Raw genomic sequence first — 12350 nt, forward strand, 5'->3', positions numbered from 1 at the left:
GAAAAATGTGCTTTTTCATGTCAAATGAATCACTAACTCATATTTTATTGCTCCTTTAGGCCATAAATAAGAAAAATCTCTGGATTTTTTCAGCCTAATTATAGATCACATCACTACAAATCAAATATGTTCCTCATTGTGACAAAGCTTCAGAAAATTATCACCAGACTCAGAAATTCCCCAAAGCTGTACTGAGCTTTATTGTGCTGTTAGATCATTGTTTTGGTTTTCTGGCCCACAACTTCATTGTTTTGGTTCTCACTCAACCCTGTCATATTGTTGTTTATGGCTCCTGCAGGCAGCTGTTTTCAGTGGAAACCTCTAAAAAAAACACAGTCGCACACTGTAACTGCACGGCCCTGTGAGGCTTATGGTTACAGTTAACCACGGTTAGCATTTAGCAGCTGAGCATGGGTCAGAATCCAACAGCTAAAAGATGAAATATGTGTTTTTGGGGGGGGGGGGGGGGGGGGGGGGGGGTGGGGTGACCAAAAATGGAATATATGGTAAATACAAGACATTTTATTCACTAGAAGCATATAAATAACACTTTAAATAAACAATAATGTTCATCACTATCTTTTGGATGTGTAACCAGCTTATTGCTGTTTTTGTTTAGAATCTTAGCTTAGATGGTTAACAGGTAAAAGTCACAGACTAGCGCTTGTTGTGGCCACCAAATTCAAAAAGTCCCCAATGCAAAATCACTGAATTATTGAAGAATGATAAGCATGCAAGGGATTTAATCATTTGTATGACGGCTACAATGTTTAAACAAAAAAACAAAAAAACAAAAAACAGGGTTCAAAATGATACAATATCTTTTGGCTGCAGTTTTTGTAAAAAGGTATTTAACTATGTAACTCTTTTACAACCAAATCAGACCATAATAAAATAAAATAAAATAAAATAAAATAAAAAATACATAAATAAATAGATAAAAAGATAAAAGGATATATAGATAAAGTAAAAGAAGTTAATTAATTAAATAAATGGGTAGATGATAGACTAAATAAATAAATAAATAAATAAATAAACAACAAAATAAATACATTAAATAAATAAATAAATAAATAAATAAATATGTAGATGGAAAGTTTAATAAAAAAAGAAAATGATTAAATAAAATATATAAAATAAACAAACAATCAAATAAGTAATTAAATAAGTTGATGGATACATACATAAAAAAAATGAAAAATTGGTTTGTGGGAATTTGGAATGCTTTTATCAAAAAATCAGCAATAGTCATGTCTTGATATTTAACCAGGGACCACTGAGACAAGGACTATTGCCTCCATACATGAGATGGGTGCTTAAATGGCTAAGCCAAATGCTGCCCAACAAGAAAAAATTCTTATGAGGTTACATGTCCATAGTAGAGTTATTGCTAATTTACCAGACTAGCATGGCTAGTTTTATACTGTGTCAGAGACCTTGCGTGGACAATAAACGCCAAACTGAACAGAGAAGAAGGATCTGTTTACATCCATTGTTGCCCAAACGTTGGTGCCACATAGCAGCAATCCTGTTGCTTAGCACTAGGTAGCTAGCTGTCTAATGTGGCTAAAAGAGCTGAATTATTAATCAAATTGTAACCAACATTGCAATTTAGAAGAATGCAATTTTTATTTATTTATTTATTTTTGTTATTTTTTTAAGAAGAATGCAATTTTTAAATCCCAAAGAGTGCAATTTAAAAAAGGGGTTTTGTACACAGACATGGAGGGAATATAGTAACTTGCAGTTCTTCCTTAAGACCAGCAAAAGTCAATCAGCTGTTTTTCTGGCTTTACTGCCTGTCTTGGCCAGGTCTCCCTATGAAAAATAGGTTTTTAATCTCAATGAAACCAACCTGGTTAAATAAAGGTTAAATAAACAAAATATAATCCTTTGTCGAGTTAGTAAAACTGTAGAATTATTTATTTATTGTGTTCAGGGACAAATGCATTAGATAGACACCCCCATTAAAATGAATAAATAAATAAAAATAAATAATAATGCATGCTTCTTCGCAATCACAATATTGGTCTGAAATACTATTTTGAACTGTAAATATTTTTAAAATTTTTGGAAAATAATCTAATTGAAATTAGACTAACTATACAACAAATACAATCAGAACCAACATTTTCAAAAAAAATCAAAAGGATCAACGAGTTGGAATTTATATCTGACATTTGTACCTCTTGTTACTGTGCTGAAACTGAATACAATCAGCTAACGTTGTGTTAGCATTTTGTTTCAACTGACACACAGAGCACACCCTATGATTGTGTCCTCAGAAGCCAGGAAAAGTAGGACACATTTTTCACCACATTTAGAGGAGCTGCTGCACGGCTGTGAAGCAACATAATAAGCTAAACATCAAATTCAAGAATTAAATTTGATGTAAATCTGCTCTGGCTGCAGTTTTCTTGGGGTAACTCATCCAACTAGTCACGTTTAGCTTATGTTTTCACTGTTTTTTTTTAAACCTGTATTTAAGACTGCACATTTCATTCTCATTAATAAGCTCTGAACAGACATTTAGTCACTGAACTCTGGTTAAGGATGGTATTTCACTGCCAAGAGGGAAAAATAACTCTGATAGCCTACAGCTAGCGTTAGCCTATGATTCACGTTGTATTTCATCACTCACTGATGTGTCACTGGGCTTCAAATTGAAACAGATAATAATTATTGATTGACAATTGATAATTGACATTTATTTGTTGCAGGGTTTTGTTTCGCCTGCGGGGGAACATGATTTCTAGATTGACGCAACTTTTAATTTATTGCCTAGCAGAAGACAAGAAACACAAACACGGCTCACGTCTTTGTAACTTGCCTGCAGGTCATTAAGCTGACAGACCTGTCCAATTGAGGTGCCAAGACCACTTTTCTGTAGTCTTTGTGAACTGAATGTGTCAAACCATCCTCTGAGTAAACATTTACGGTGTCTGGACGAGAATGGTTTCAGAATCAGACAGCAGCTATGTAAGTATTTTCAGCAATTTAGTTCTCAAATTGCAGCTGTCAAGAGCGTCTTAGGCTTCCCTCAGTCATGCATGGCCTCGAAAGATGTTGGGTGTCTATGTACCTTTGCAGGCTCACTCAGCAATCTTTGCAGCAATCTTAGCAGCAATCACATGAAAAGTTACATGAGGACAAGAATAGAAACACGAGTCCAAGCAGTAGGAGAGCGTCAGCGTGGAGTCAGAGGGTTTAAATGTCCCAACATCTCTCCTCCGAGCTGTGTTCCCATAATGAGGCTGTGTCTGACATGGATCTGTCATTGGCATTGATTGTTTGTCCTGATGCCCACCTCCTCAGCGGAGAAAAGTGTGTGAGTCTGGAGGGGGAGCTGCATGTTTGGATTCCCTGGAGCTGGACAGGTTGCATTCAGGAGCCCATGGGAGGCCCAAACTGGAGCCATTGGTGAGATTGGTATCGTGTTAATGGCTCCACAGGCTCCAAGATACATAGCAGCAAAACCATAAGAGGCACTGGAATGTGGAGCTCGCTTGAATCATTGTCATAATTAGGGACAATTGCACATGCAGACTCGAGACCCATTGTGCTCATTTGGAACCTGTTTTGTCTGACTCCTGTCATGACTCATTAAGTTGTTTGTGTCTGGATGTTTGTCAGTGTTAGAGGAATAGTTTAACATGTGGTGGGTTGTGTTTATTTACTTCTTTTTTAGTCAGTCTGATGAAATGATTGGTGCCGCTGTAATGCCTGGACGTAATGAGACATGAAAGCCAGGAGACAGTAACAGGAAGCTCTGAACAAAGAGAAACAGCTCAGCTCTTCTTCACAGGTCACTCTAACACGCAGGCTTTGGTCTGTTTATACGTCCAAATTAGACACTGTGAAAAACAGAACGAGACTATTTCAGACTGAGCCAAAAACAAACTAGAAAACAACACCTCTCTCATTACCCAGGATACTGGCTGTGATTTCACATCTTTCTACAGCTGGTTAAAATGGTATTCTCCAGTAGCATCAGATAATAACTTGAAGTAGAATTTTGAAAACGTTGCAGAACTCAGCAGGACATGTTGACAAAATGAGCTTAAAGGAAATGTTACCGAACAGAAGTACACAAACACCGTGTAACTTCAAACAGCAACAATGTGTGGACTTAATCAGTGTCAGAGTGCTGGCTATGTGAGAAGGTAATGACTAGATTACAGGGAAAAAGACAATTGATCAACCAACCAACCAACCAGCCTGCCAACCATCCATTCAACCACTTATCTAACCAACCAGCTAGCCAATCAATCAACCAGCCAACAAACCAATCAACCAACCAAAAACAAACCAACCAGCCATCCAATCAATTAACCAGTCAACTAACCAATCAGACTGCCGACTAACTATATAATAAACTATCCAACCAACCATCCATTCAATGAACCAACCAACCAACCAGCCATCCAATCAACCAACAGGTCAACTAACAAAATAACTAACTAATCAACCAACCAATCGAACAACCAACTAATCAACCAACCGACCATCCATTCACCCACTAACCATCTATTCAACCACTTAACCAACCAATCGACCAAAAACCAACCGGAAAGCTAACCAATCATCCAACCACAAATAAACCAACTGGCCATCCAGTCAACTATTCAATCAACCAAACAATCAACTAATCAGCAAGCTAGCCCGCCAACCAGCCAATTAACCAGTCAGACAACCAACCAACCAACCAACCAGCCAACCAACCAACCAACCAACCAACCGACTAACCAACCAATCAGAAAACCATTCAACCTACCTACCATTCAGCTAAAAACAAAACAAAACAAAACAAAACAAAACAAAACAAAACAAAACAAAACAAAACAAAACAACCAGCCACCAAGCCAGCAGAACAGCTAACCTTCCATCCAACCAGCTATCAACCATCCAACCATCCAACTAATTAACCATCCAGCAAAACCCCGAACCAACTGACCAACCAACCAACCAACCAACCAACCAGCCAGTCAGACAGCAGACCAACCAGCTATAGCAAACAAATCAACCAGCCAGCACATCAAACAACCAATTAACCAACTGACCAACCAAACAACCAATTAACCAACCAACCTACCTAACAATTATTTCACTAACTAATTAATCAATTACCTATCCAGTTCATACTTGTTTAGCATCCATTCATCAAATGTTACCTGATGGTACCTTTTGGAAAAAGCAGGTACAAATAAATATTGAATCAGCACCTGCTGTTTCTTTGTTTGAATTAACCAATTATAATGAATCCACTGATTATTATTTCTAAGTCAAACAAGTCTGAAAGTTGTCAGAAAATATCCTCAGTCATGGAAGAAAGGAACATCTAAAAACTCTTGTGCCATTAAAGGTCATTTCAGCTTTGTTATATTTGTAAAACTTTAAAGTTTATAAGCTTCAGTTTTAATTCTAGTTTCCTGACTTTCCATTTACTGATACCATGTGTCTCTACATCAGGGTTGTGTATTTATATGGTAAAGAAAACAATGTGTGTGCTTGAACTAATCTCTTAAAGTGTATACTGCACTTACAGCTCCTCTAACGTCCAGATACAGCAGAATGTTCCCAGGCTCCTTTATGCAACAGCAGCGCTAAGATCAGCTGTTATGAAAAACATGTCAGACATCAGTGTAGTTCACCCACCTTTGTATGACAGGTGATTAGGCCTTAAATAGCTCTGTTGTCCCTAATTAGAGAAAATATCCCTCATTATCTTTCCCTGCAGCGATAGCAGAGGACAGAGAGGGGGGAGCAGGTGAGGGGGCTCAGGCGTGGGGCTCCTGGGAGGAGAAGCAGCAGAAACGGTCTGGTTGTGGCTCGGTAGCTCATGTCTGAGGCTGATGGTGTGGATAAGATAAGGCCTGCCAGTGAGAAGGGTCAGTGATTGGTTATGAAAGGCTGAAGGGGCGCAGAGTGATGAGACGGGCGGTACGTGATCAGAATCATTAGAGAATAACATGAGTAAAGACTGTCACTGTTTTACCAAGAGAAACATGTCAAATATGGTGGCCCTGAGGAGAAAAATACAACAAAAGAGAAAATGAAAAAACGAAGGTACCTGTTCTGACAGGGATCACCACTGGTTGGACAAAACCCATCTCTCATTTTGATTTTTAAAAAAGTGGTATTTTCTTTTTTTGTCTGAACTTTCCCTTTTATTGCTTTGGTTTTTACCTTATTCTCTTGAGTTTTTGCATTTTCTCTCTCAGTTCTTTTGCATTTGCTCTTTTGTTCTTTTGTTTCCTCTACTTTGTTCTTTTGTTTTTCTCTCTTTTTAGTTTTTTTGCATTTTCTCATTTGTATTTTTTCTCTCTCTTTAGTTTTTGAATTTGCTCTCTTAGTTCTTTTGCATTTTTTCTTTTGTTCTTTTGCATTTTCTCCTTTTTTGTTTTGCTTTTTCCTCTTTCTTGCTTTGATGTTTGCTCTTTTAATATTTTTGCATTTTCCCCTTTCTATTGTTTTTTTTTTTATCTTTGTAGTTTTTGCGTTTTCTCTTGTAGTATTGTTGCATTTTCACTTTTGTTGTTCAGATTTTTTTCTTTTCTTTCCTTTTTTTCCCCCCTTTTTTAACTTTTTGCAGGAAAACCTCTCATGGTTTTTATGTTTTTCCTTTTATCTTCAGTTGTTTTTGTTTTCCTTTTTGTTTTCATTACATTTTGATTTTCTGTTTACCCTTTTTCTGTTTCTGTTTTTGCATTTTCTATTTTGTGTTTTGTTTTCTAACCTTGTGGGTTTTTACATTTTCTTTTTATTTTTTGGTTTTTCCCTTTTGAGTTTTCACTTTTTTTACTGTTTTTTTTTCTTTTCTTTTTTTTCTTTTTTTTTTTTTTTAAATTGTGTTTGCTTTACTTTTTACTTTTCTGCTTTCTTTTTTCTTTTTGCATTATCTGTTTTGAGTTTTGCTTTTTTTCTCTTTTAGTTTTTTTAGTCTCTTGGCTTTTGCATCTCTTTTTGTTTTTGTGGTTCTTTGTTATTTGTTTTTGTATTTATTTATGTTATGTAAGTTGTGTTTTGCACTTTAGGGCCACCGTACCTAACATTTCCTTTGCACACAGAACAAAAACTACTCTGTACTTCATTTTCTGCAAAACAACATCAGTTCCAAGTTTACGCTCTCAGTAGGAACACACTGGTGCAAGATGTCGACCCAAATTGAAGCAGACTCGCTCCTTTTGTCGCTATCAAAGTGTCATACTAAGAATTATTTTTTGTATTTTGGTGACTTTACACTAATTTAAACATTCTTATTAATATTATATTCAGTATTCGCCAAGTCATGTTCAAAACTGCACCTTTTACATCACATCAATGAAAAGTTGTGTTGTTCTATCTGATAAGCCAGTTGCATGATAACATATGATGTTTACATAACAAAATTATGATTGATTGCCTTTTTTTTCCATGCACCAGCACCACCCACTCGCTGGAATAATGTAAAGACTTGTCAGGACAGTTTCATCTCATGAGGCTTATCTTTGCTTAGCGTTACGATGCTGCGGTGGAGACGAATGTTTAAGTTTGGAATCTCTTGAGTAAGACTTAAACTCTGTCTGTGTAAGCAAATAATGAACCAGTTTAAACATATTTGTGGAGCGATGTATGTCATCCCTTTCCCTCTCTGTCTGACTCTGGATTCACTCTCCTTGTTTGTTTGTTAATGAGCTTCTAATGGAGCCACACCCCGCTAAAAGTGCCGTGTATTTGGTCGTCATGACCCTCTGTTAAGACCGTCCGTGTGGTTTTTCATTCCTCAAATCAGACCTGTCAGAGGATTGTGTATATCCGGGGGGGGGGGCAGGCTGATCCTGAAGGCTCATAAACGCAATCCATTTGTTCACGTGTGATCTCATATATCACACTTGTCACTCCTGGGCAGCTATAATCTCCCAGAAGCTTTTAGTAGAAATCCATCTGACAGTGTTATTTGAAATGCCCTGTGATTATTCGTTATCACGAGTCTGCACGATTGTGGGAAGGTCTCCGAAGATGTGCAAACACAGAACAACCCGAAAGAAGAAGGAAATAAGATCTGGATGTAATAAAGCATTCAGCTGTTGCTCATCCATGAGATTTCACGAAGTAATACACATGAAGACTTTAGTTTCTCAGCCTTTAAATGAGAAAAAGCATCTTTAGACATCTTGGCAGCTCGATGAAACTGTAAAAAAAAAAGTGTAATATTTGTGGACGTAACTCTTCTGCCTTGAGACAGGTTTACAGTCCCGCGCTGGCAGGATGGATTCCTGAAATAAACTTTCCAGACTCGGGGAGTGAAAACAACTCCCTTTCTTTTGTGAGGGAGACGAGGCTTCGGCCCGATATTCATCAGTGGGGATAACCTCTGACCCCAGAATCATATGACGCTGAGTGCTGGAGATCCCGCCGCAGCCAGACAGTCTGACTGAGACGCCATCTCTCCCTCTCCTCCCGACACTTTTTCTCCCCCTTTCTCTCCCTCCGTCTCACACTTTTTCCTCTTTCTTCACCTTTTCTTGCCATTTAAGGGGCTGTATGAAAATAATTAGGGTGAGGATCAGCGCTGAAACTTTGTTTCTTCCCTAAAGGCCCTGTGAGGGTTTTCTAAGAGATCTTTAAATAATCCACCATGATTCGAGATTATCAGCTCCACACTGCAAAGAAACTGAAATTTATCAAGTGTTTTTGTCTTATTTTCAGCAGAAATGTGTTTTTAGAGTTAATATGAGCCACATTCAGCAGACCAGTCCAGAAAATATCACATTTCAAGTTATTTAAAGACAAAAACAAGTCTGCTTATAACAAGTTCAAAAATCTGCTAATGGAACAAGAGAAAAGTTACTTGCATTAAGACGTTTTTCTAGTTTCAAGCATTTGTTTTCTTTTTCCATTGTCAGTTTTTATACTTGTTACAAGCAATTCAAACCATAGACTGTTAAAAAAAAAAAAAGGACGCAATCTTGCCTGGCTTGAAGTGAGGTCCCCACAAAAACTGCTCCCCCTGGTGGCTGGCTGTTTTATAGGTCAAAAAATCCAGCTCTCCAGTCATTCCAGATGGGCTGTGGTCAAACTTTATAAAAATGAATACTGCTCGTAGAAATGTTTCTCACGTCTGATTGTTGTGGTGATTTGAAGATATAATTTGGCTGTCTTGTATTCAGGTGACAAGTTTCGTTTTCATTAGTTATAAGAGGTTAAAAACAAGGCTTTACGCTACGTTTAACGATGACTGACATATAGAGTCTATGATTCAGACCTTATTTTTGTCTTTGAATTACTTAAAACAAGACATTTTTCTGGACTGATAAGTTAAATGTGGCTCATATCGAGTAATATAACACATTTTCTACTAAAAAAACAACAAAAACGCTTGATAAGATTTCATTGTTTTGCAGTGCAGAGTTGTTTCTAAATGCTACTTTTCAGTATCTGGATTCAATTTTCCCAGGAAAACACAAATCCATTCATGCCACGTAGACAGAAAGTCATATGACAACACAACAACGGTCGGCAAAGTTTGCCCGTTATTACTTTTTAGGGTTAGGGGTTATTACTAGAGGTAGACCGATATATCGGCCGGTCGATATTTGGACATTTGTCTCTATCGGCCATCGGCCGTATTTTCTTTTAAAAAGCCGATTTTTGATCCATTGTATAAAATGACGCAATTTTTGATCAGGCACAAAAAAGATGAGCACCTCAAACTTGTGGAACCACTTGGATACATTACATACTTTTGTTCAAATTATATTAATACGTTTAAATTTCTTTTTTGACATTTTAAGAAGAGTGTGAATGTTTACTGCTGCTCGTTACATTGTGTGTTTACTCAGACAAAATATTTCATTGTTTTGAAAGCTGAATAAATGTTCAGAGGACTGGACACGACTTGTTGTAATAGATTTCTTGTAGTTGTTCAGAAATTACTGCGTTTCACAAAAATGTGATAAATATATATTTATTTAACAATCGGCCTGAATATCAAATTGGAAAAATCGGCTATGCATATCGGCATCTGCTGCCCAAATTTGGAAAGCATCGGCATCGGCATCGGCCCCCCAAAAACCCATATTGGTCGACCTCTAGTTATTACTTTTTAGGGGTAAGACCCATCCTTTTTCGTACAGAAAAGGTTTTATTGGATTTTTTTTGGAGTGCACTGAAAAAAACTTAAATCTCATAGAGTGTTTTTGTCTGATGTTTTTTTTTAGACTTAACATGAGCCACATTCACCGGTCCAGAAAAATGACTTGTTTCAAGTTATTTTAAGACAAAAATGAGGTCTGAACTGTTGCAACAAGTTACTTTGGATTCAGATGATATTCTTCTTTCTCACTACATTTTTGATTTATGATTTTTGTTTCAACACAGTTGAAGCTATCACTTTTTTTGGTTATTATTCTGAGTTTTGCTGACTATAACGAGATGATATTATTCTTTGATTATTCATGTTATCTGTACCAGAGCTTTCTTAACCATTTTAACACTAAGGTCCCCCAATTGGGGGATATTGAGATCACTCTGTAACAAAAAGAAAAAAAAAAGAAAAAAAATACTGACATCTCTGAACAAATTATCTCTTTATCGTGACGCCAAAATGATTCAGAAAGACCCTGTAGATGCAGAGATGTACTCTTTTCAATTTGAGCGTGTCATTTTACTAGTAGAGCCTCCTAAAAGAGGTCTTGGCTTGAGTCCCCGGCTAATCAATACAATGGGACCCCTTGCCAACTTTTGTCAACAATGATAAAATAAATAAATAAATGAATAAATGAATTAATTCATTAAAGAAATGTTTTCGTCAATCTGTGGAGCTCCATAAACTCACACTGCAAAAAAACTGACATCTTCTTAAGTGTTTTGTCTTATTTTAAGTAAAAAATGACTTGTTACACTCAATATAAGCCACATGAAACTTATCAGTCCAGAAAAATGTCTTGTTTCAAGTGGTTTATAAACAAAAATGAGGTCTGAATTGCTTTTAACAAGTTAAAAAAAATCTGCCAATGGAACACAAGAAAAGTTACATGAAACTAGAATGATGTCTTGATACATACAATAATCACTGATAACTAACTAGCTGAGAGTCACCAGTTAGCATGGTCGCTGGTTGCTCTGTGACGGTTAAAAGTTGATAGACGTTGCCTCTGTTGTTTAGTATCGTTTCTACAAACTGACCACAGTACAACCGCACATTTTTATGCTGATCACAGGTTGGATTTAGTGTTTATAAAACTCAAACTCGTCTGAATGAATGGAGCTAAACGCTGCTTCTGCCGTCAAGATGCGCGCGCATCTTTATGATGACGTAGACTGATAATCCCTCTATAAATAATTGCATTACCTTGTTGCTTTGCATCCTGGGAAAAGTTGTTTTGAACAAAGAAGAGTAGAGCTAGAAAGATCTGCCCTCCAAAACAAATGCACGTCTTTGGGAAACATATTTTTATTTGTGTAGTGAAAAAACTTATTCCAGAGAAATCTCTGAGAAAAATCGATGTCTGTTTTTATCACAGCAGCCCCTAAAAAACTCTCCCCTATCTCTTCTGTCGCCTTCCCTCCAACCCCAGAGACAACAGCCCGCAGACAAGACGGTGGCCTCTCACCGCCCCGAACAATTACCATTAGGTAGGCCATGACAGAGCTTTTCCACACTGTGCAACAGACTGAAACAGCTGCTGACAGGCCCATCTCTGCTCAGCCCTGCTCCGGTCTGCCGCGATGCTCTGATTGTGACACTGGTTTTCAGGTAAAGTACTCCGGGGACATACCTCAAGATGACAGCGCGATTACGAAATACCTCACAGGCTTCCTGCTGCGTTTGATTCGGGACTCCATAGGAAAGTGATCCCAGGTTAAACATAACGTGATGTAAAGGACGTCATCGTCGACATATCGAGTGTTTTTTACAAGCTGGGCTGTAATTACAGAGCAGATATAGATAAATCTCAGAGTAGGAGGCTTTCATACTTTCACTAATCCAGACATGGAGCCACTAAACGTGTAATTACCTTATAAAAGAAGTATGCCCCATTTACATGCGCTGAGATCACTCATCAGAATGTAAGGGCAGATAATGTGGTGATTTTATACCCAGATAACTACCCAGAGCTGCTGTTTATGCACCAATCAGAGCTGGAGCATGTTTTTCAGAGCCTCCATAATGAACCTCAGCAATTATGGTTGTAATTTAATGTCTGTCTGCAGACTCTTACCTCATTTCTCTCGCGCTGGTGTTGACAGTAAAATAAAATATATGTCCTCATGATGTATGCAGGCAAAACATGGTGGGTTTGTTTTGCACAAAAAGGGGCTCACAGGTGGTTTGCAAATTCGTCCGCGCCCCCCACCTCCCACCTCCT

This window comes from Halichoeres trimaculatus, unplaced genomic scaffold (assembly GCF_033239565.1).
Source record: "Halichoeres trimaculatus isolate MK-OKI-2021-1 unplaced genomic scaffold, fHalTri1.1 fHalTri1_scaffold_11, whole genome shotgun sequence".
Taxonomy (NCBI): domain Eukaryota; kingdom Metazoa; phylum Chordata; class Actinopteri; order Labriformes; family Labridae; genus Halichoeres; species Halichoeres trimaculatus.